This window comes from Myotis lucifugus, unplaced genomic scaffold, assembly GCF_000147115.1.
Source record: "Myotis lucifugus unplaced genomic scaffold, Myoluc2.0 scaffold_11, whole genome shotgun sequence".
Taxonomy (NCBI): Eukaryota; Metazoa; Chordata; class Mammalia; order Chiroptera; family Vespertilionidae; genus Myotis; species Myotis lucifugus.
In genome coordinates, this window is record NW_005871059.1 from 738,842 (window position 1) to 764,419 (window position 25,578).

At 38.3% G+C, this 25,578-nt stretch overlaps 1 protein-coding gene across 14 annotated transcripts in view; it reads right to left on the reverse strand.

Moving 5' to 3' along the window:
- The window catches only part of REV3L (REV3 like, DNA directed polymerase zeta catalytic subunit), a 153,915-nt gene extending 128,613 nt beyond the window's left edge, over positions 1 to 25,302 (reverse strand). For 6 of the 14 annotated variants that reach the window (XR_002828112.1, XR_002828113.1, XM_023750119.1 and 3 more), the window contains exon 1: positions 23,253 to 25,302. The gene's annotated coding sequence lies outside the window, so the exon portion shown is untranslated. Of the gene's footprint in view, positions 1 to 15,875; positions 16,037 to 23,252 lie in introns of all 14 variants that reach the window. The other 8 variants (XM_023750114.1, XM_023750118.1, XM_023750117.1 and 5 more) reach the window with 5 other exon arrangements.
- Positions 25,303 to 25,578: the final 276 nt, after the last annotated feature.

Genomic DNA, 25,578 nt, shown 5'->3' on the forward strand with positions numbered 1-25,578 from the left:
CCCCAACCCCCGAAAGGGCCCTCTTCTTGCATGACCCGGGGGAACCCCCCAACCCCCTGATTGGCCCTGCTATGTGTATGACAAGGGGGAGCGCCCCCAACCCCTTGATCAGCCTGCTCTGTGCATGACAGGAGCCGTTGCCCCAACCCCCCAATCGGCCCTATCCTGAGCGTGACTAGGTGTGGCATCGCAACCTCCCGATCCGCCCTGCCCTGTGCATGACAGGGGGCAGCGCCCCAACTCCCCCAGCGGCCCTGCTCTGAGCCCGACCAGGGGCTGCACCGAGGGATTGGTCCTGCCCTCTGCCACCCGGGAGCAGGCCTAAGCCAGCAGGTCATTATCTCCCAAGGGGTCCCAGACTGTGAAAGGGCACAAGTGGGGCTGAGGGACACCCCCCCCCCCACCAGTGCACAAATTTTTGTGCACCGGGCCTCTAGTCCTATATAATAAAAGCGTAATATGTTAAGTATCCAACCGATTGGTCAACCATTTGGTCGACAGCTCGACCAGTTGCTATGAGGCACACTGACCACCAGGGGGCAGACGCTTCAACCTGTAGGTTAGCTTGCTGCTGGGATCCGGCTGATAGGGAGTGGGCGAGAGGGCCAGGCAGGACATGTCCTGGAGCCCTCCCGGGGTCCCTCCCTGGCTGGCTGGCCCCCATAGCCCTGATCGGGACTAGTCTAGACGGCCCTGATTGGCCTTGATCGCCGGCCAGGCCTAGGGACCCCACCAGTGCACGAATTCGTGCAATGGGCCTCTAGTAAGACATAACAGAGATAGAAGCAAAATGTTTAGGGAGCCTAGAAAAAAGAAAAATTAATTAGAATAGGGGTGTAAAAAAAGGCCTCATGGAAGTGGTATTTGTACTGGACTTTAAAGGATGGGTAGAAATTTAATAGGCACAAAGAGGAAAAGGAGACTGGAAAAAGTAAAGCAGGAAAAAATGGAGGGAGCAATATAGGAAAGGTATAGGTGTTAGAAAAAGTGTAGTATGTATTCAGGAAAATCCATATATATTTATGTGGCTGAAATGCAGAGCTCACAGTAAAGAGAAAAATGGGGAAAGGAAAGCCTAGAAAAGAAGACTGGAGAGAGTCTGAGGAAATCCCTAAACACTACACAAAAAGTTAATTTCTAGCAGTGGGGATTCAGTGATTTTGTGCCACAGAGACACACATAATCTAGGCTTTTACTATCAGATGAGTCTGTGTACGAGTTCAGGTTAACTTTAACAACTGTGCTATCTTGCAGCCACCAATCCACAAACTCTCTTGTGAGATTTAGAATCATAATAAATGCTGAGGTTTCCTTTTTAAAAAAATATGTTTTTATTGATTTTAGAGAGGAAGGGAAAGGGAGAGAGAGATAGAAACATCAATGATGGGAGAGAATCATTGACTGGCTGCCTCCTGCATGCCCCCTATTGGGGATTGAGCCCACAACCCAGGCATGCACCCAGGAGTTGAACCTCAACCTCCCGGTTTATGAGTCAATGCTCAACCATTGAACCACACTGGCCAGGCTAAATGTTGAGGCTTCTTAAATGCTAAAGTTTAAAGAAGATCCAGCTGCTCAGCAGTCAACATGATTATAGATAAGTAGGGTGACCATATAACTTGTCATCCAAATTAAGATTTTTGAGAATAAAGGGGGGCACTATTGATTATGTAAGTTAGGATCATCTCAGGCACATTGGGATGGTTACCTTAGTTATAAAAACTCCCTAAATCACAGGGACTCTTTACTTTTTCTTAGATTCTCTTCAGTGGGAATCTCTTACTGTTCCATAAAATCTAGCATTTGATACTAAGATTAGCAGCTATGACATTTTAAAGAGATAGGCACATATTAAAAGTAACAGATCTATTCTTGTTATAGTAGCAGAGACTTAAAAGGTGAATAACTTCATGCAAATCTGTGTAAGACTTCTTTGCCTTAACTAACAACAACCATGAACCCAGAGAAACTATATACTAATTACTAACCTCACAAGCACTTTTAGACTCAGATAGTATTTCCCGAGCTTCTGTGTTTTTTATATTTTAAAAATAAGTTAATTTTCAAGTATACCTACCAACTCAAAGTATATTACCTTTTGTTTTAACATACTGCAAGGCGAAAAATCTGTTTTCATTGCTAAAACTACAAAAAACACTTGATGATTTGCAGAAGACTGTTACGTGGGTGGTTGCAACACTTGGCCTTTAGCCTCTTGCCAAATACCGCACCACATGTGTTCTGAATCACCAGCAAACCCAGATGCCCTCATGTGAGATATTTCAAATCCAACCAGAATTAATTAGGAAAGAAAACAACCCTATGGTCTTAATGAATGAAACCAAGAACTTTTAAAATGTCAGGACTTTAGGAAAGTAATTTAACCTCTTTCTACATTATTAATTTTGGTCAAAGTCTAAGACCTGATTAAAGAAGGTCTTGACTGCAAAAAGAAGTCTAACTTTATATATAAAATCACCTTATGCCAGGGGTTGGCAAACTTTTTCTGTAATAGGACAAATATTACATATTTAGGCTTTTTTTTGTGGGGCTATAGAGTCTTTGCTGCAACTACTCAAATCCTATTGAAGTATGAAAACAGCCTTAGATAATCTGTATATATAAAAGGCTAACATGCTAAGTGTCCCTCCTACTGTCCAACTGGTTGCTATGATGTGCACTGACCACCAAGGGGCAGACGCTCAACGCAGGAGCTGTAGAGCTGCAGTGACTTGGCAGTGGTGGCTCTTGGGTGAGGCACCCCGAAATCAGAGGAAGGAGCCTAATTCCTCATGGGGCCACATGATTCCACCTTCGGCCGTGGGTTATGTTGTTGCTGGGGCACTGTCGGCCCCGAATCTGGTTTACTGCACACTTGTGTTTGCATTCCACACCCTGTGTGACATTAACTTTGCAGAGTGCCCTCTTGCACTCCGGGACCCCTCAGGGGATGTCGGAGAGCCAGTTTCGGTCCTCTCCCCGCAGGCCAGGCCGAGGGACCCCACCTGCCGAAGGGACCCCACTCACTCCACAGATGCCAGGGAGGGACCGGGGGAGGTTGGCTCCAGGGCATGTCTGGCCCGTCTCGCCCAGTCCTGCCCCGCTGGCCACCTTCTAATTAATTTCCTTTCAATGTGCATGAATCTGTGCACTGGGTCACTAATATGTAAATAAATGGGAGAGGCTGTGATCCAATAAAACTTTAGTTACAAAAAGAGGTGGTAGAGCTGGATTTGGCTCTCAGGGCTGCAGTTTACCAAATCCTTTTCTAGAGTATAAGCTCCATTGTATCACTAGTGCTTTGGACAATGTGTGATATACAATATATGCTCTGCAAATGTTTTACAGATGAATCATCTATACTAATAATAGAGAAATAGGCAAATTATCCATTAGAGTGTCACGTCACGACCAGATCAGCAGGCTGTGTCCCCGCCCTCTGCTCAGGCAGCTACAAGGCCCAGGGTAGGATAGGATACGATAGGAGGGGATAAGAGAGGAGAGGGAGAGGAAGGCAGACCTGCATGTAGACAGGCCAAGAGGAGAAACAGAAATACAGAAAGGGAACAAGAAAAAAATGCAGGAATGGAAAAAGGAAGGAAACGCGGGGCTGCACGTGGAAGGGGGTGGCCACCTCGGGGGGGTTGGGCAGTTGGGGGCAAGATCAGGCCAGCAGGGGAGGGCAGTTGGGGGAAACCAGGCCAGCATGGAAGGGCAGTTGGGGGTGACCAGGCATGCAGGGGAGGGCAACTGTGGTCGATCGGGCTGGCAGGGGAGGGCAGTTGGGGGCGACTTCAGGCCGGCAGGGGAGCAGTTAGGCCAACAGGGGAGCAGTTAGGGGGCAATCAGGCTGGCAGGCAGAAGCAGTTAGGGGCAATCAGGTAGGCAGGCAGGTGAGCGGTTAGGAGCCAGCAGTCCCGGATTGTGAGAGGGATGTCCCAGGTTAGAGAGGGTGCAGGCCAGGCTGAGGAACACCCCCTCCCCCCATGCACAAATTTTGTGCACCGGGCCTCTAGTAGTATTTATTAATCAAAAAGCAAAATAAGCTACCTCGGTATAAACACTGTGTTTACTGAGTAGAGACCTTAATTTCATACTCAGAATGTATAGGTTGTATTTCTTACATAAAATACTTAAGTTGTTTTAAATTAAAATTTTACTTTAATTCTATCATTAATCACGGTCATGTCACTATTGAACTCTGCTTACCCAAGATAAAGATTAATTCACATAAATAGGTAATCTGATGACATAGTATAAGGACTAGAGCTGAAAGGTCATGTAGTGTTAATACTTTGGCAAGTGAGAGCCAAAGGCAAATGGAAAGAACCCTGCGGAGGATACTGGTGTGCAGGAAAAGAATGGACGAGAAGCCAGACCTGTTTGTACCATGCGATAAAGATCTGAGAAATTTTCTCTGCATTGTAATAATAAATTGGCTTTTTATTAGAGCTTCTTTGAAAGGGCTTTGGTTCTTTGCAACTAAATGATTCCTGACTAGAAAATGGATTATGAAACATTTTGGAGAGGAGTTAAAACTTGAGCTGAATCTTTAAAAAATGAGTAGACAGAGCTTCCATTTTAGATGGAGTAATAGGAAGCAGATTTACCTCCTGCCTGAAACAACTAAACAAACAAACAACAAAAAATCCGAGAAATGTATGAAACAATGGTTTTCAGATATTGAACAATGACTGAATAGGAGAGTAATCCCCAAGAGAAGGGAAACAAAGTGAGCCTCCCTCCAACAGCACTCTACTTTGAGTTTCCAGGGAGCGGAGGGAGAAGGAACCCAGGTAGAACCCAGCAATCTCCCTGAGTTGAGGAAATTGGAAGGTCAAACTTGCTAGAATTTGTAGAGTACCAGAGAGGAGAGAGTTGCAGAGAGTGGAATAAATCTGTAGAGGATCCCCCTTTCAAGTCCTTACTGAGTAATATCAGCACATGTTTGTGAAGAATCTACCAGAAACAAGAAGAGAACCAATTAGAAGTAACAGAGGGAACATTCACAGGGGCTCAGATAGTAGCGGGAATAATTTGTGTTTCATTCAGAAAAAAATAAAAATAAAAAATCTCACACTTCACAGGACATCAGGTAGAATAATTATAAGGTTATTGCCTCAGCAGTAGAGCAAAATCAGCCTTAGATAAAGTTTGCTCTGGACCCGCCTAACCAAGCATAAAAATAAGCATTCAAAGTGTCAAACTATTCCCAGAATGAAACCCAGGAATATTTTTAAAAACAATGGAAAAAGAGAATGTATTTGAAAGTCCAAAATCTGCATGTAAGGTTTTTTCATCTGTTTAAATATATACAAAGAAATAACTCATTTTCTTCAATAAATATTTACCAAAACCCAGCCTACAATGTATCAAAGAACTTATACAATAAAAGAACACTATGAATTTTCACTGTTCTCTCTCTGTGTGTGTATACATGTATGTGTAGGATCAAGGTTCCAATTGCATTTAACTAATTTAGAATCTTCCTTTTTATCAGAGGAAAAACAATTTCCTGTTCTGGTTCTACAACTGCAAAAGTAGAGCCAAAGAGTGTCATAGTTGTCAACAGAAGCTTGACCCTCTGTTCTTGGGTGTATGCTGGGGCTATAGTGGGAATTTAACACTAAACAAGAAACTACCCATCATTAGGTTTACTTGGATTTTTAAAAAGAATCTGTACATACTGGGGTTTTCTGCCAAAAAAGCAAATGCTTCATGCATTTGGCTCCTGTCCTTTTATGTGGCTGTTCTCCAATATTAACCTGGAGATGTTCCCATTTCAAAAACTGCCAGCTACTGAAACATGGGTCAAAAAAAAACTTTTCCTCTATGTGAAAAAGTACAATATATCATGACAAGGAATCTTACTATATAAAGCTGAGAGCACATAAAAGTGCTTATAATAAACCAGTTCCCACCAATTTTTTAAAAGATATTAATACCTATTCCACAATAAGCTTCAGATTTCAAATGTAAGATTTTTTAATGATAAAACCTTTAGACACTTGAATCAGACATATCCAAATATTTTTTATTTAGTGAATCTAATACACTTCAATTGATGTAAGTGAAAAAAACTAGAAGTATATCTTGCTTCCCTTTTGAGATGATATTCCTTTTTATTCATCTATCATGTAATTAAAAAAAGCAAACTAGCTAAATCTCATTTAACTTTTAGTAATTCAAGGCATCTGTATATACTCAAAAAATTTTCCACACTTTGATATTTTCAAATTGTCTTATTTATACTAACTGGTTTATTAATTTTTCATGGTCTTAAATTTTCTATATGTAAAAATATTTCTCATTTAAAAGGCACACCGTTTACACTTCCAAACCATTTTCTCAATTAATAGACTACAAAGACAAAATAAAACATGTTGATATCTTACTTGTATTGTACTCCATGTCTATTTAATTCTATAGAGTCCTATGAGAGTAAAATAAACATATGTGGGTCTAGCTATTTGATAATACATAATATTATATTTATTCCAAATTAAATATTTATTGTTATAACAACATAATTAAGAATGAGAATCTAATGACTTTCAGGTGATTAACATATAGAAAGATAAAAAATAAACACTTTGACATATAAAACTAAAAATCATAGCTTACTTGGTTTATAAGTCACTAGAATTATTACATTATATTTTATCTTTACGACAGCCACAATCCTGGGCCATGTCTAGTGGTCCCAAAATCGAATCAACCCATTTTTAGTTGGAACAAAACTTATTATGAGTTCATGTTTTACTAATAATCTGAAAGATCTCTACTTGCCAAAAAGTATATGCTTCTATATTAAAGCTTCACCTTCTGAAATAGCAATACTACAGTAATAGCAACAACCCATTTCATCAAGGAAATCTCCCTAAAAGATAAATTGCATCATATCAGGAAAAAAGAGAGCAGAATAAAAAAACAAAAACAAAAAACAACAGAACAAATCATACAGGGGCTATGAAGCAATTATCATTTTTAAAAATGTTGTTTAATTGATTTTTAGAGAGAGAGAGGAAGGGAGAGGAGGAGAGAGAAATATCGATTGGCTGCCTCTTGCATGCCCCCTACTGGGAATTAAGCCTGAAACCCAGGAATGTGCCCTGACCAGGAATAGAACCGTAACCTTTCGGTACTCAGGCTGATGTCCAACCACCTGAGCCACTGGCCAGGGTGAGACAATATCTTATGGTCTAACATACATGTACTTGAAAATACACAGAGAGAGAGAGAAAACAGGTAAAAAGAAATACATGAAAAAATATGGCTGAGAATTTTCCACATTAAATAGAAGATATCAAACCAAAGAACCAAGATGTCCAGAGATCATCAAACAAAGGAAAACAGACACATCATATTTAAAGGTAAAGTCACACTGTATCAAAAGACAATGACACACCATATCCAAAGACAGAGAAAAATCTTCATGACAGCCAAAGGGAAAAAAAAAGAAATACTTTATGTACAGAAAATCAAAGATAAGAATTACAGTAAAAGTAAGCAAGACAATGATAGGATGACACCTTTTAAGTGCTGAAAGAAGAAAAGGCAATCCACAATTCTATACTCAGAAAAAATATTCCTTTTTTTTTTAATATATTTTATTGATTTTTTACAGAGAGGAAGGGAGAGAAATAGAGAGTCAGAAACATCGATGAGAGAGAAACATCGATCAGCTGCCTCCTGCACATCCCCTACTGGGGATGTGCCCACAACCCAGGTACATGCCCTTGACCGGAATCGAACCTGGGACCCTTCAGTCCACAGGCCGACGCTCTATCCACTGAGCCAAACCGGTTTCGGCAGAAAAAATATTTCATAAAAATAAAGGAAAAATAAAGTCTTTCAGAAAAACAAATATGAGATAATTCAATACCACCAGACTTGCCCTACAATAAATGTTCTCCAGATGGATGGAATATGATACCAGACAGAAAATTGTATCCACACAAAGAATCAACAACGCTGAAAATGACATAAATGAAAGTAAATATATATACAGTAGGTCCTCGGGTTACGTCGTAGATCCGTTCCTATGGCGCGATGTAATGCAATTTTCGCCATAAGTGGGAACCCACTTACATAAGCACCTATGTCACTCACATGGAGCACATACACAGCAGTAATGAAGTGAAACAGTAAAAAAAATTTAAAAGAAAGATAACAATTCCTGACCTTTACTTGTGGTAAATAAATAATAATAATAAAAAAGCACATATGTACACATGTCGAAATGACGGAACTTTTTCTTTTATAAATAAATGGGAGATGACGATGTAACCACGAAACGACATGACGTTTGTCGAGTCTGATGTAACCTGAGGACTGTCTATAACTTTATTTTTTATTGGTTATTGCTTTAAAAGATAAGTGTCTAAAACAAAAATAGTAGCAATTTATGTGTGTGTTGATAGCACGAATAAAAATAAAATAAATGACAACAAAAGCACAAGAGATGAGCAGGAAGAATTGGGAGTACACAATTGTAAAGTACTTAAGCTATGTGCTATTATATGATGAAAAACTGTGATTAGTTACAAACATATATGATAAACCCTAGATACAAACTTATCATAATTAAAAAAAATAATTTAAAAAAGAGGTATTAATAAGTAAGCAAATAGTGGAAATGGGATAAAAAAAATACCCAAGTAATCCAAAAGAGGACAAAAGAACAGAGAATAGAAAACAGCTAACACAATGATAGATTTTAGTCCAACCATATTACTAATTACATTAAATGTAAACAATCTAAACACAACAATTAAAAGACAGAGATTGTCAGACTAGATAAATAAATAAGCCCAACTATATTATTCTGTCTACAACAAAACCATTTTAAATTGGTTGAAAGTAAAAGTATGAAAGATATGTTGGGAGACAATTCTCCATGGGTCTCCCTTAGGTAGATGTCTGTGAATCTGCTTCTCAGTACTTGGCCAGCAACCATCTCTCCAATTCCTCCTTATTAATAGGTAATAAAGTAGAGATCCAGGAATCTCATGTCTATTGCCAGCATTTATTAAATTTTTGGCAAGTTAACTTTCTAGTTTGTAAGAAGGTAAAAATCTCCTACCCTTCATAATTCTTTACATGATATACCATGTTATCAAAAGAAAGCTGGAGTGGCTATATTAATAACACACAAGAAGAATTTAGAACAAGGATAATACCAGGAGTAAAGAGGCCATTTCATCATGACACAATAATCCTAAATAGGTATGGGCCAAACAAAATTTCAAAATACATGAAGCAAAAAATTACAGAACTTAAAAGAGACATAGATAAATAAATCCACAAGTTGGAGACTTCAACACTCCTCTCTTAATATCTGATAGAACAAGTAGATGATAAAAATATGGAAAAATTCAACCTTACTAATGTGAAAAATTGCACAAACTCACAATGAGATACCATTTACATCTATAAGAATTAATTTAAGACTTAAGAGGTCTGACAATTCTAAATGCTGATATGAAGTATCAGAAGCCCTCTACCATAAACCAATTTGAAAAATAATTTGGCATTACTTAATAGAGATGTGCACAATCAGCAATTGTCCCTAATCAGCACTTCCACCCATAGTATAACCATAAGTTTGTATATTAGGACATATGCAGTAGCAGACATGTACAATAGTTTTCATAATAGCTGTTTGTAATTGGGGATAAAAACAAGATACAACACAAATGTCCATAATAGAATGAATAAATAAAATTGTATAGTCAATTGTATAATGCAATACTACAAAGTAGTGAAAAATAAATGAATTACAGCTTTTTATTCAACATGGACGACTTCCAAAAACATGTTAGGGGGAAAAAGATTCACAGAACAAATACACATAAATAGCTCCAAAAAATAAATAAATAAATAAAGCTAAACATTGTATTACTTAGGGAAATATACCTATGAAGTAAAACTATAAAGAAAAGCAAGTAAATAATTAACCAATATTAGGAACCAAAACAGATAGAAGAGGAAGAGGCAGTTAGGGACTTCAAAGATATTTGTAATGTTCTATTTCTCATCCTAAGTAATAGGCAGATGTTCTTTATATTATTCCTTAATCTATACATATTCTAGATATTCTCATATTTATTATATATTCATAGTTTAAAATTCTTATGAAGAATAATAATGCAGATTCACTCAGCAAACATTACAAACAAAATAACAAAATGAAAAATAAAATCATGATATAAAAGTACAATTCCTCTTGTTAGGCTCAATTAGACACTGAGACTCACAAGACCCAAACAGGCTACATTAGATATTGGTTATACCTAGCAGGATATAAAACATGAAACATGCCAGCAAGGCAGTATCAGGTAGTTACTCTTTAGCAGGAGTCCTCACAGCAATTCAGGGGATATTCTCTTTGGCACTCCTGGGTGGCAGGTCAAGAGTGAGAGAATGCGATCACATGGATTGGTGTAGTAGCTACCCTACCTTAGAAGTACCAAATAGCCATCAATATATGCAGTCCCATAGATACAGCTTCCTGAGATTTACAACAGGACTTGCTCAATTATAAAAGTTATCAGAGTTATCACACTCAGGGAAGCCCAAAGCTGTAATAATATCCCACCAGTATTTACAGTTCATATGTAATTTATTAATCATGAGTCATTTTTACCAAAAGCAATGGTGCCAGGTTACACAATTGACAGTCTATATTTATCAGGTTTCCAGGTGAATAAAGCTAGGAAGGCCAAAACTGACCAGAGAAAAGAAAAGCTATTACTAACTATACTCATAACAAAAAGGGAGATTCAATTTAAAATGGTACTAAGCTAGTCATCTATCAATATAGTTCATTGACTCTAAGATGTCAATGATTATAAGACACTATTAATTTTTGCACTAAGAAATAAACACTGCTAGATTATAAGATACATCCCAATTACTGAGTTATAAAAAATGGGAGGGAAATGTACTTCTTAGAATCAATGAAATACATAATAACCCATGTCCCAATTTTTCACTAAAATATTTAAGATATACAGCCCTACCGTGGACAAACAGTCTGCTTCAAAATAAACCCGATGCCTACTAAAAACTTTCTTAGATGTGTAAGATTATATTCTCTCACTCAATACCTCTCTTCACCTATTCTAAAAACACAACTTCTAATTTCAACATAACTGATGGGGCATAGCTCTCTCCATCCTGGATGTTACATTAGTTTCCACCACTGATGAAATCACCAAAAGTCCTAAGGACCTTTATAACCTGGAGACTTTCATGTAATACTCTGGTGAAAACAAACACACGCTAAACCAGTGGTCGGCAAACCGCGGCTCCCGAGCCACATGCGGCTCTTTGGGCCCTTGAGTGTGGCTCTTCCACAAAATACCACGTGCGGGCACGCACGTACAGGGAACGTTGTGGAGTGAAAGAAGATGTAGTGTCGAGGATTGAGAAAGGTATGTTGAGATGGTTCGGACATATAGAAAGGATGAACGAAAGGAGATAGACGAAACAAGTATACAAGACGAGTGTGGATGGGAGAGTTGGAAGGGGTCAACCTCAGCGAACGTACCTCAATCAGATTGAGGACGTTTTTAGCAAAGGCCAGCTTAGGAGTACCCTAATTAAGTTAATAACACTGTGTCTACCTATACAGTTTAAGTTTAAAAATTTTTGGCTCTCAAAAGAAATTTCAATTGTACTGTTGATATTTGGCTCTGTTGACTAATGAGTTTGCTGACCACTGCACTACACTGTCTCAGGTTATCCAAGAATAAGTTCGCTTCTACAAAATAGAGAGACTGGAGACTACGCAGTGAGAACAGGGGAAAAACTCTTAAACTTCAATCTAGTAGAGGTGCACTGGATGAATGTTTTCATCTAAGTGGGCTGTGCACAATTATTAGCTTCGTGTATCTTGGAGGGCAATTCTATCAGATTATGAGTGGGAAATGAAGATGATTATATGGACTTTCCATAATTTGTCTACTGGTAAAACACCAGAACTGGATAAATAGCTTCTTGTTTATAGACAGTTAAGGATGGGACCTACACAAACATTCAGAAGCACAGATAAAACATCTTCTTAAAATGCCAAAGAAAATGATCTGTAATAATTTACATTGAGAAATGGAATACAGAAAGTATCTGCTGTGTGTTCTCAAAAAGATACATGATAAAAAGTTTCCGTGAAACATTTTTTCATAAGGAAGATAATCAGTTAAAAGGGCCAGGAATAAATAAAAATACAACAGACATATGCAGACTAAGATATAAATAGAACTCGAGATAAGAAAAAAAGAAAATAATATAAAAAACAATAGCAAAACCCACCCTCGATGAGAAATAATAGAATACTGCAGAAAAACATATCAGTAATTTAGAATATGAAAACAAAAATGTTCACCAGGAATGCAAAAGGACAAAGTTAAAAATCAGAGGGAAGAGAGGTATATAAAAAAGAAATGTGGCTCTTTTTATGGTGTTTCGGAGGGTCAGCTGCTTCAGGATGAAGCTGAACATCTCTTTTCCAGGCACGTGCTGCCAGAAACTCACTGAAGTGGATGATGAGTGCAAACCTGTACTTTTTATGAGAAGTATATGCCACAGAAGTTGCTGAAAAGCTCTGGGTAAAGAATGAAAGGGTTAATGTGGTTTGAATCAGTGGTGGGAATGACAAACAAGGTTTCCCCATGAAGCAGGGTATCTTGACCCATGGCTGTGTCCCATTGTTACTGAGTAAGGAGCATTCCTGGTATAAGACAAGGAGGATTGGACAGAGAAAGCGCAAATCTGTTCAGGGTTGCACTGTGAATGCCAATTTCAGTGTTCCCAGCTTGGTCATTGTAAAAAAAAAAGGGGGGGGGGGGGATATTCCTGGTCTCACTGATACTACTACTGTAACTTGTCACCTGGGGCCCAAAAGAACTAGCAGAATCCGCAAACTTCTCTAAAGAAGATGTCTGCTAGTACATTGTGAGAATGCCCCTAAATCAGCGGTTCTCAACCTGTGGGTCGCGACCCCTTTCGGGGTCGCCTAAGACCATCGGAAAACACATATATAATTACATATTGTTTTTGTGATTAATCACTATGCTTTAATTATGTTCAATTTGTAACAATGAAATTGGGGGTCACCACAACATGAGGAACTGTATTAAAGGGTCGCGGCATTAGGAAGGTTGAGAACCACTGCCTTAAACAAAGAAAGTAATAAACTTGGACCAAAACACCCAAGATTTAGGCTCTTGTTACTCCATGGGTTCCACATTACAAACATCAGAATATTGCTCTAAAGAAACAACCTACTATAAAAATAAGGAAGAGGTCATGGAATATGCAAAACTTTTAGCTAAGACAACAAAGGAGGCCAAAGGAAAACACTAGGAACAAACTGCCAAGAAACACAGCCTGTCTTCTCTGAGAACTTCTACATCTAAGTCTGACTGCAGTAAAAAATGAGACTGTATAAGAATGATACATAAATAAGATCAGACATCAAATCTCAAAAAATAAAAAAAGGTGATCCAATCCACAAATACAGATTTTTTTTTTAAAAGCATAACAAATGGAATAGAAGCAATAATCAAAGGTATAACAGAAGAATAATACCCAAATAAAAAGCACCAGCATTTCTTTATCAAAAGGATTTTCTCGTCTCAAAATTAAAAGACACCAAAATAATGTTTAGAGAATTTTAAAGGAAAAAGCCTGGGATACAAGAATATTCTGTATTGAGCCATGTTGCCATTAACACGTGAATGCAACAAAAAGTCATTTTCGGCTATTCAAGAATTCAGAAAAGTAATCCACGTGAGCATCTCCTGAAAAATAGTACTTGAAAACATATGAGGCAACTGAATTAAATCAAAATTGGTATACCAGTTAATAATGCGGATTTTTTTCAATAGATGAGATTACACATATGTTGATATATAGGTGATTTGATATGTATGCTATTTTGTTGTACTGACAGCAAGCTTCAAAACTTCATATGTCAAATTTTATGAAGGTGTTAACATCATAGATATTTTTACGCTTAAAAATGTTGAATTTTGTGCCAAAAAAAAGAGCATTTGCGGGAAATTTTAATTCATTATTTTGAAAAAAGTGCTGCTGAAAGTTATCGTATACTTCAGGAAGCTTATGGTGAACATGCTCCATCTCAAGATACTTGTGAACACTGGTTTACACGCTTTAAAAGTGATGACTTCGATATGAAAGACAAAGAACATCCAGGTCAACCGAAAAAGTTTGAAGACCAACAATCACGAGCATTATTGGATGAAGATGCGTGTCAAACTCAAAAACAACTTGCAGAAAGATTAAACGTTGCTCAGCAAACAATTTCCAATTGTTTACAAGCAATGGGAAAGATTTTAAAGGAAGGAAAATGGGTGCCACATCAACTGAACGAAAGACAAATGGAAAACCGAAAAGTCATCAGTAAAATGTTGCTTCAACAGCACAAAAGAAAGTCTTTTTTGCATCGAATTGTGACTGGCGATGAAAAGTGGATTTATTTTGAGAATCCCAAATGCACAAAATCATGGGTTGATCCAGGTCAACCATCAACATCGACTGTAAGGCCAAATCGCTTCGGAAAGAAGAAATGATCTGCGTTTGGTGGGATCAAGAAGGTGTGGTGTATTATGAGCTTCTAAAACCAGGTGTAATCGTTAATACTGATTGCTACCGACAACAAATAATCAATTTGTACCACACTCTGATCGTAAAATGACCAGAACGTGCCAGAAGACATGGCAAAATAATTTTGCTTCATGATGACGCACCATCACACACTTCAAAATCAGTTAAAGACACATTAAAACAGTGGTTCTCAACCTTCCTAATGCCGCGACCCTTTAATACAGTTCATGTTGTGGTGACCCCCAACCATAAAATTATTTTCGTTGCTACTTCATAACTGTAATTTTGCTACTGTTATGAATCGTAATGTAAATATCTGATATGCAGGATGTATTTTCATTGTTACAAATTGAACATAATTAAAGCATAGTGATTAATCACAAAACAATATGTTATTATATATGTGTTTTCCGATGGTCTTAGGCGACCCCTGTGAAAGGGTCGTTCGACCACAGGTTGGCGACCCACAGGTTGAGAACCGCTGCGTTAAAAGATCTTGCCTGGGAAGTATTAACCCACCCGCTGTATTCACCAGACCTTACTCCTTCAGATAACCACTGTTCCGATCGATGGCACACACACTTTCTGAGCAGCACTTCAAAACATATGAAGAAGTGGAAAATTGGGTCTCTGAATGGTTTGCCTCAAAACAAGAAAAGGTCTTCTGAGACAGTATCCACAAATTACCTGAAAGTTGGGGGAAATGTGTAGCTAGTGATGGACATTACTTTGAATAAAGCACTTTTGATGTTTCTCTTGAAATTATCATGTTTTCTTTGATTACAAAATTCGCATTAACCGGTACACCTAGTAAATGGTGTTGTCTAAACAGATTAGTGGTTATGCTCCATACCAAATTAATATGTAGAGTTGAGTCCGAATTGTACTATTGAAGTTTAATACATAAGCTAAAACATTTTTGAAAGATATACAGTTTAAAACATTCAACATTTATAAGTTAGTCTTGAAGATGAACTTGGAAAACTCAGTGATAAAAAGCTAAAATAAGCTAAATTTTTTGCATTATATATAAAACTGGAGGCCCAATGCATGAAGATTCGTGCAAGAATAGGCCTTCCTTCCCCTGGCTGCCAGCACCGGCTTCCCTCTGGCACCCAGCACCCAGGCCTTCACTCTGGCCACCACCTTCCGCTTTCGCTCCAGCCCTGCCGCCCTCCTGTAGCTCCCTCCACCCCCTGTCCCCCTCATAGCAAGTGTCCCACCCTGCCCCGGCCGCTCCGCACCTGCGTGCGCTGCCCAGAGGCCCAGAGCCCAGATCGAGGCGGAATGCCTGCGTTGTCGCCATGGCCGCTATCTTTGTCGTGTCAATTTGCATTTTCCCTCCTTATTGGCTGTGGGCGCCACCATCTTTGTCATGAAGTGATGGTCAATTTGCATATTCCATCTTTATTAGATAGGATAAAATAATACTTTGTTTTTAAATTTTACTACAACTACATTTTTGTATATATGCTTTTAAAAATGATTTCTGGCCGAAACCGGTTTGGCTCAGTGGATAGAGCGTCGGGCTGCGGACTGAAAGGTCCCAGGTTCGATTCCGGTCAAGGGCATTTACCTGGGTTGCGGGCACATCCCCAGTAGATGTGCAGGATGCAGCTGATCGATGTTTCTCTCTCATCGATGTTTCTAACTCTCTATCTCTCTCCCTTCCTCTCTGTAAAAAATCAATAAAATATATTTAAAAAAAATTAAAAAAAAATGATTTCTATATCTATGTTTTTAAAAAAAAACAGTCTATGCTGCAGCCACACACCCCCAAATAAGGAAAGAGTAAAGTAAAATTAAAAGGATTAAAAATAGTGACAGTTAATGATATATCACGAAATATTCAAACTAAAAAGAAACAGGAATAATTTTGACATGGAATAAGAAGCAGGATTCAAGAAAAAAAGAGCTAAAGGGTCTCTAGTTTGATAAAAAATATCTATAGCTACTCAAATGTAGTCTAAAATTAGCTATTTTTTATAGGTCTGCAACAGGACAAGTATAAAACTTGAAAGCATTTAGAAACTTTTATGGCAATCTACCTGTTTAATATAATAATAGTTTGTATTTTTCTTATTGGTTTTTCTATCTCATTTCATTTTTCGTAGTACTTACTTTTAATGTATCTTAAAGAAGTATCAGAAAAAATTCTTTATCACAAATAGTTTGAAAAGAACTGCTTAAAGACATATCCATTATAAAGTCTGATGTGCCAAATAACACATCAAAATATACAAAGTTAAAACAATTAGACATGCAAAGCAAAAATAAAGAACAAAATGGAAGTGCAAAGAATCTCATTCCATGACCGATTAATTTTTTTAAAAAAAGGTATATAAAAGATGAAAACAAATTATAATCTGTCATATTATCTTTAGGAGTTTATCCTATATAATAAAAGGGTAGTATGCAAATAGACCAAACAGCAGAACAACCGAACAACCAAAGCATATTCCTACATAATAAAAGGCTAATATGCAAATCGACAAATGGCAGAACAACCGGTCGCTGTGACGCACACTGACCACCAGGGGGCAGACGCTCAATGCAGGAGCTGCCCCCTGGTGGTCAGTGCGCTACCACAGGGGGAGAGCCACTCAGCCAGAAGCCAAGATCACGGCTGACAAGTGCAGCGGCGATGGCAGGAACCTCTCCTGCCTCCGCGGCAGTGCTAAGGATGTCTGACTGTGTCCAACTAAGCTGGACAGTTGGATGGCCCCCGAGGACTCCCGGACTGTGAGAGGGTGTAGGCCGGGCTGAGGGACCTTCCCCCGAGTGCACGAATTTTGTGCACCAGGCCTCTAGTATGCTAATGATATGCTGAGGCTGCTCAACCGTTCGCTATGATGTGCACTGACCACTAGGGGGCAGACAGTCAACTGGTTGACCAGTTGCTATGACGTGCACTGACCACCGGGGGGGCAGATGCTCTGACCGAGAGGTTAGCTTGTTGCTGGGGTCCGGCCAATTGGAACTGAGCGAGATGGGCTGGACATGCCCTGGAGCCCTCCCGTGGTACCTCCCAGGCCCAACTGTGCACCAGTGGGGTCCCTCAGCCTGGCCTCCGCCCTCTTGCAATCCAGGACCCCTTAGGGGATGTTGGAGAGCTGGTTTCAGCCTGATCCCGCAGGCCACTCCCCTTGGGAGGGTGCCAGACGCAGGGTTCATGGCTGGTGAGCGCTGTTGTGGCAGCGTGAGCCTCTCCCGATCGGGACTGATTGGGTGCGAGCCCACAGCAGGCACAGTGGGGCCGGGATGAGCGGGAGTGGCAGGTAGGAGCTGCAGGCGGCATTGGACTGCGGGTTTTGGCCCGATCCCTGCAGGCCACCCAGCAGGACTCCACCTGTGCCTCTATTTATTAGAAGACGCCCTGTCAGTTTAATATCAGCTTTTCAGGAGGAAAAATTACTGTAAAATGTACACATTGTGAAATGTATTACAGCCTCAGAAATGTTTAAAAAATGTTTTAAAGGATTAATCAAGGAAACAATAGTATGTCAACAATTTGATATCAAATAAATGGAAAACCTTAATTGTCAAAGAAACATTTATAAAGATATGATATAACCAACTCTAAAGAACACCTCAATAATTTTGAAAAATTAAAAACTAAGCAAAGTATGGCAAAAACTGGCTTTCAACCATTCCTTACTAAAAATCACTTAAGGATTCTTGTTTTTCTTTTTTTGATGCTGCTGGGCAAAATTATGTATGAAGAAAGGGTCTGCCAACTTTAAAGACTTGGAAAAAAAATTAAGTGGCTCAAAACATGCTAATCTATCTAGCCTCCCAGTTTTCTGATCTCCTTTTATATATAAGTCAAAGGAAGAACTCAAAGTATTTTATGTCAGATGCTGCTCAGATCACATATGTCTCTGCTATCCTCTTTCCCTAGCTCCCTACAATCTTATTTAAAATGCAGGATATTATTTAGGTAGTAGTTAACATTAGTGCTTTCTCAAGAATCTCACAGTTTCTTTCTCTCTTTCTTCTATGGGGCCCACTGGCCTAATCTACCCAGCCTAATATAGCGACATGGTAAAAGCTGACTGAATAAAGGATTATATATAAACTAGAGGCCCGGTGCACAAAATTCATGCACTCCGAGGGGGGGGGGGGTCCCCCCAGCCTGGCCTGTACCCTCTCACAGTGCAGGAGCCCTGTGATAGATCGCCTCAAAGAGGTAGGCCCCGTCCACCCATCCAGGGCTTCTCGATGGATTGCCCCAAAGAGGTAGGCCGGAGCTGGGGGTCCTGCCTCCGCGCCACGCATGCAGCGTCAAGCCCATGTGCGCCCGCAGCCTCCTGGTGATTGCTCGTTGCGGCGTGAGGGCGTCACGGTGTGACGACCACATAGGCTTTTATTAATAGGACTAGGGGCCCGGTGCATGAATTCATGCACAGGTGGGGTCCCTCGGCCTGGCCGGCGATCGGGACCGACTGGCCAGGGGGAGGGACCAGGGGCTGATCGGGGCTGGCCGGCCGGGGGGAGGGACCATGGGAGGTTGGCTCCGGGAGCACACTGACCACCAGGGAGCAGCTCCCGCGTTGAGTGTCTGCCCCCTGGTGGTCAGTGCACGTCATAGCTACCGGCCAGTTGTCTGGTCATCTAGTAGTAATGGTCGCATAGATAGACAGATAGACAGATAGACTAGATAGATAGATTAGAACAATGTATATGTTATAAACTCAAAGCAACATTATTAACAATTTATTCTATATGATGAAGTATTTTCCACCTATGCTATACAGTTTAATCATCTAAAAAGCTCTCCAAAGGATGATCTTATTTCTTGGACTGTCTGTCAAAAGGAGTGGCCCTGGAGGGTGTGGCTCAGTTGGTTGGACGTTGTCCTGCATGGAAAGGTTGCCATTTCATTCTGGAACTATAGGCTCAATCCTAGATAGGGGGAGTGCAGGAGGCAGACAATCAATGTTTTGCGCTCTCTCTCAAAATCAAATTTAAAAAATCTTTTTTTTTTTTAAAGGAGTGGTCTCATGATAGAACCAAACCCAGAAGAAGAAAAAAAGTAAATCAAAAATAAGATCCTTTTGAAACTGTTCATTTGAAGTCAGGGTTTTAAAAGATTAGTTCTGTAGATAGGATGTGATAAAGTCAGGATTTTTTCTTCCATTTCTATGCCTAATATTTAAAACTAACTTCAACTAAATGTGATCTAAAAGCCTAATTTAAGATATAAAAGCTCTTTATAAAATGAAAAAAAAGTTGTTTAAACAAAAGGTATTTACCATAAGAATAAACAAAATGGAAAAATATTGGTCAATACAGAGAGAGATCAATTTTTCTAATATCCTAAGAGTTTCATGGAATTAAAAAGCAAAAGACCAAATGGTAACAGGTAAATGGGTGAAAGATGAACAAGCAGTACACTGAAAAGGAAATACAAATAGCTTTCAAGCATATGGAAAGACACTCACTCTCATGCATAATAAAAGAACTGCGCGTTAAAACTTTACTGAGATCCATGTTTTTATCTATTAATTGGCAAAGATCAAAGCATTTGAGAACATAATTTTGGTGAAGACACGAAAAGCCTCATATTGCTGGTGGGAGTACAGATCGAAACAATCCTGTATTAGTTTTTCCTCACTTGATGAAAACCTTGTAAGACATTTAAAAAATGCAGTACACAAGATACTGAGCCTAGTATGGGCTGTTGGTTATTTTAAAAAAAAAACACCTGTTACAACTGTCTTTTACAGAATTGTTTACATAACAAAACAGACAGGTAGGCAAGTTTAAGTCTTGCTCCATCTGCTGCTCACCTCGTGATACCTTACTGTGTGCACTTACTGGGTGCTCAGTAGATACTTGTTGAGTGAATGGGACCAGTAATGATGCTAAGGGATGATAAAAATGAAATAAAACAAAGACAACAAATAAACTAAATTTACCTGAATTGTAGAATAAATTGCTTACAGGGCACAATGGCAAATGTTTCCTGAAAAATGAGTCAGCCAGCAACAGTAGTCTAGTAGATTGTTGCAGTAACAGCCCCATAATGAGTCAGTCACATGCTCTTACAAAACCTCTCCCACAATGACTCGGCTTGGCCATGTGATTTGCTTTGAACCATGGTACAACAAAAAATATATGGGTCTTGCCTTCACTTTCAGCTCCTGTAAACCCTAGTACTGCCTCCAGATGAAGGGGAGCCTGCTAGAGATACATGGTCCTCCAACACCCCAGCCAACAGGCAGCACCAATATCCAGACCTATGAGTAAAGCCATCCTAGACCAATTAGCTTCCAACTGACCTATCAGTTAATTGCACCACATAAGCCAGCCCAGCCAGAAGCAGGAACAGAGCTTAACAGAGCCCAGTCCAGATTCATGGGCTAAAAAATGGCTACTATCTTATGCCACTAAATTTTGGAGAGGATTGTAATGCAAAAACATACAAGTTGAGAGGGGAAAAGGATTGGTGGTCAAGGAAAATTTTGGCTTTATCTGTTTCAGTTTTTAAAATTTCACAATGAGAATATATTCATATACTACTTGTCTAATTAAACTCATAAAATATTTTATATCACATTGATATAAAAGTCCTACCATCACCTTATAAAGACACATACATAAAACAAAATAATTCAGTCCAAATGGGAACATGAATGTGAGGAGACATTAACGTTGCTCAGAAAAAAAAAAAAGGTCAGTATAGAGTACCAGGGTATATTAACACACAAAAAAGTAATGAATAAGAAAAGATGCATGGTCAGTCATGTCTCAATAATGACTATTATCAAATTCTGGAAATATTGCTTCTCCACTTCTGTTTAGGCAGGTAATGACCATTTAATACATGTTTCCTCATTTTAATCCTCACATGCTATGAAATAAACATATGTTGAATAACTTCAGGCAAAAGTTAATTGACCTATCCATGCCTCATTTCCTCAATTGTAAAATGGGGATAACAGTACCTATTTTATAGAGTTGTTGCAAAGAGATTAAATAACTTAAAACAGGGCACACTGGAAGGGCTCAATAAATGGTTTATCACCCCTGTTAGTAAAATGATGTAAAATTACGGTCTTTTGACTAACCTGACTTCTATTTTAAAATCACTAAGCATCATCAACCAAGGAGTGATCATCAAAATTAATTCGAAAGTCTTTCTAATGACTTCATGAAAAAAAAAAAAGACAATGTTACTAAAAAAACAAAAGAAAATAAAACCTGAAAATATATGTAGAAAAAATATGAAGAGAATTAAAACTCCAGGCAATAATGAATTCACTCAGTCCACATTCCACAATCAGGTTTAAAAACCACAGGCTTCAATTTTTGTTGTGTTACCATTTCACAAAAGGCAAAAACAAGAAGAGAGCAATAAAACCTATTTACTGTGACCACTGGCACATACACTTTCAATACATTCTACCATCATGTAAAAAAAAAAAGGCATTACTCATGGCTTTGGAAAATAAGGTTCTTTCACAAGACATTACACTTAACCTAATCTGCAGCACTGGAAAACTGTAGTTACTCCTTTATCAATGGCTTAACCTTGCCTTCTTCAAGACAAGATCAGGCCTGGACACTTGCGTGTGTATGTGTGCGTGCACGCGCATGTGCGTAAAATCAACAGTTAAAAAAAAATCAAGCCTGGGTGGGGTACTTATAAAAAAATCAATTTTTAAAAAAGTGTTTCAAATAGGTAATTACATGGCCTATAGACATGTGAGTCAGTGACCAACTGTAAAAAGCTTTACACCACAATGTGCAGGTATTTTAGTTTGTCCTATTGTGAGGGATGAATAAATGCTACAAAAATTCCATTTTTCATTTCAATTCAAGTCAAACTTTTCCTTTAAGTGAGGTAAAATATATATTTTTTAAAAATTTTATTGAATTTATTAGGGTGACATTGGTTAATAAATGTTATAGGTTTCAAGTGTACAATTCTGTTAAGTATACTGTGTTGTGTGTTCAAAAGTCAAACATTTTAAAGAGTGCTTACTATATATAGAAGTAATGCAGCCAATTCTGGCGTTAGAAGGGTAAAGTAACACTTATGTTACTATATATATAGGATGTCCCAAAAAACGTATACACGCACTTTGAATAATTATAAAGGCAGTATTTATTAAAATATATCTCATTTTCAAAATTGAGCCATCAGCTGTCAAAGTGTGTATATTTTGGGGACACCCTACATATCAAACATTTGCTGGTAATTGCATTTAATAATAATCCAAAGAGGTAGAAATTATCAACTAACTTTACAGAGGAGGAAATTAAGATTCACAGAAATAAAATAACTTTCCCTGTATCTCTCAGCAGTAGACAGCAGTGGGGAGAGTACTAGGGGGTGCCAGGAGGCACTTCTGGGTAGTGCCATGTGACTTATTCCTACAGACAAACACAACACCCAGTGTAGTAAGTCTTTTATCAGCAATATGAAAGGGGGCTAGGACTATGGGAAATTAAAAAGAAAATCTTTTAGGAATGGGCAAAGGAGTCATAGAAGGCTTTAAAGAGGTTGACATTTGAGTTGTCACTTTAAGGATAAGTAGGATTTATCAATTTCAATGTCAAGGCTCACCCACCCCCCCTCATCCCCAACATATTAACCAAAATAAATTACTTACTTGAAATTGAGAAAAACAATTTTGAGAGAAATCTTCCTCAGATATATTACTCCATAGTTTTAAAACAAATAATATGATGACAGTTTAATTTTTAGGTTGCTTTTATGTGGCTTGTCTTGGTTTTTATTCTGAAATGAAATTTAGATTAGTCATTTTCTTGTTCTGAGAAACTAGGAGTATGCCAACATGTTTTAACTTCACATTTTTTCACATATCAACATGTATTCTTACAAAGTCTTTCATTTCATCTTCTCAAACAAAATCTAATTTAATATATAAATTATTTTTAAGTGTAAATATATATACAAAATAAGGTCGTTCTTTTAATTCTTGTTATACTTCCTTGGTAAATGTAATAAATGGAAGAAAAAAAGAAAACTCTTGTTATATTGTTATATATTACACAAACATTTTTGAGGTAACACACTTTCCTTTTTCTTTTTAATCGTTTATATAGTAAATGCTCTTTCAACCCAAAGGAAATGAAAAAACTGTCCCCAAGGAAATTGACCTCAAATTCTTAGTATTTCCCACAACTATCATCTAAAAAGAAAATAGAATTGGAAAAAAATAAAACCCTAAATTTCCCAATGACAATTACAACTCCTTTTTCTCAAAATGTACTTTGCTAGGCATATATTCAATTTCTGCTGCAGAAAACAGTCCAGTTTGCCAGTACTAATTAAGCAATAAAATATTTTTCATTAAAAAATGAAATATTTAAAAATCTATTGAGAACTAGAAGAAACACAGATCATCTGGAAAACTGAAAAGGAATGACCCTCCAAAAACTGAAACAAAATACCACCCACACACCAAAAGGTCAAACAGACTGTCATAAGAGGATTTTACTTATAATTTATTTTTATCTCAAAAATGCATCCATTTTATGTTTTGACAGTGGATTTTTTTCTCTTTTAATAGCCTAAGACACCTACTCCTGCCTTATTTGTATCCTACCTTAGAAACTACAAATTAACACAATTTACCCAAAGTTTACTGTACCTTAACTCCTAGTATTTCCTCTATTAGTATCACTGTGGTGTTAAAATGGCAAGCAGGTACCAAAGTGACAATACACTAGGGCTAATGGCAACATTCTTTGAAACCTATTTAATCCCAACCAACCTACTTAACTCCAAATCATTCTCCACTCATATTTTAATACAATCACAAGCAAAACAAGAGAAAGTTTAATATTAGCAAAGGAACTTGAAAGGTCTCCTGATAGGAATGCCCTTTTTCTTTGGAAAAAATTATACATAAAGTTCTAGTATCAATTTTTATGTATCTTTCCTAAATTCTTCTTGCTATAATCTAACCTTTATTCTTATTTTTAAAAGACAATAGCTACAATTATCATAACAAATCCTACTATAACCTATTCTGTAGGAAGATTTTTAAGCACTATTGGGCACAGTAGGTCCTTAAAGATTTCGAAGCTGTGTACATGCAGTTTCTCTAAAGTTCTGTATATTCATCTTTCAGCTATCAATGTCTTCCTCCAATTAACTCTCAGGTTTGGTCGGCCAGTGTGAGGCAGTGAAAGCTGAGAGTTAAGATCCTCAGTTTTTAGACCCAGCCCCACATCAACCAACTACTATATAGGATACTGGACAAATCCCTGTGCTTACCTATCTAGATTTCAGTGTTTTGTTTTGTTTGTTTGTTTTTGTATAAAATAACAGGATTTGACCAGAAAAGTATTTCCCAACCTTTTCCACATAGTAAATAATATTTGTTGAGCACACTGGCCAACAAGAGGGCATGAGGAGGCATCGACATAGTGCCTGGTGAAAAGAAAAAAAAGCCTCACATTTTTAATATAATTATAGAAGAAAAAGTTTAAATGAAGTTTGTAATAATATAATTTAAAATCCAACCTTTTCCACATCAGGAACAATATTTCAAAATAACAATGATGCTTCATTCTTGCAGAACACAGATGCACTATTAGGCAGTCACCTTGCAGCAAGCTAAATGGCAAATCAGACACATAGCTAGAAGGATCCAATATAGGCAAATACAGAGAGTCAGGTCAAGAGCTGCCCCGCCCCCCGCCCCCCTTGGACAGCATCCCTGCCACACTGTCTTCTCATCTCAGTGGGCTGCACCTGGCACCCAGAATACAAACTCTGGTAGCAGCTCCAGGATCCCTTCTCCATGAGAAGTAGCTATACACTGTGTGGTTGGCTAGATTCCTAAAAGTAAAGCACCTCCTTTAATGCACTTAAAATATCAAAAGGAGCAGAAACTGCTAGTTGCTTATGCTATCTGCTTACAAGAACCTCACAGCCTTCCTTCAGATCCTACTCTGCTAGAGCCA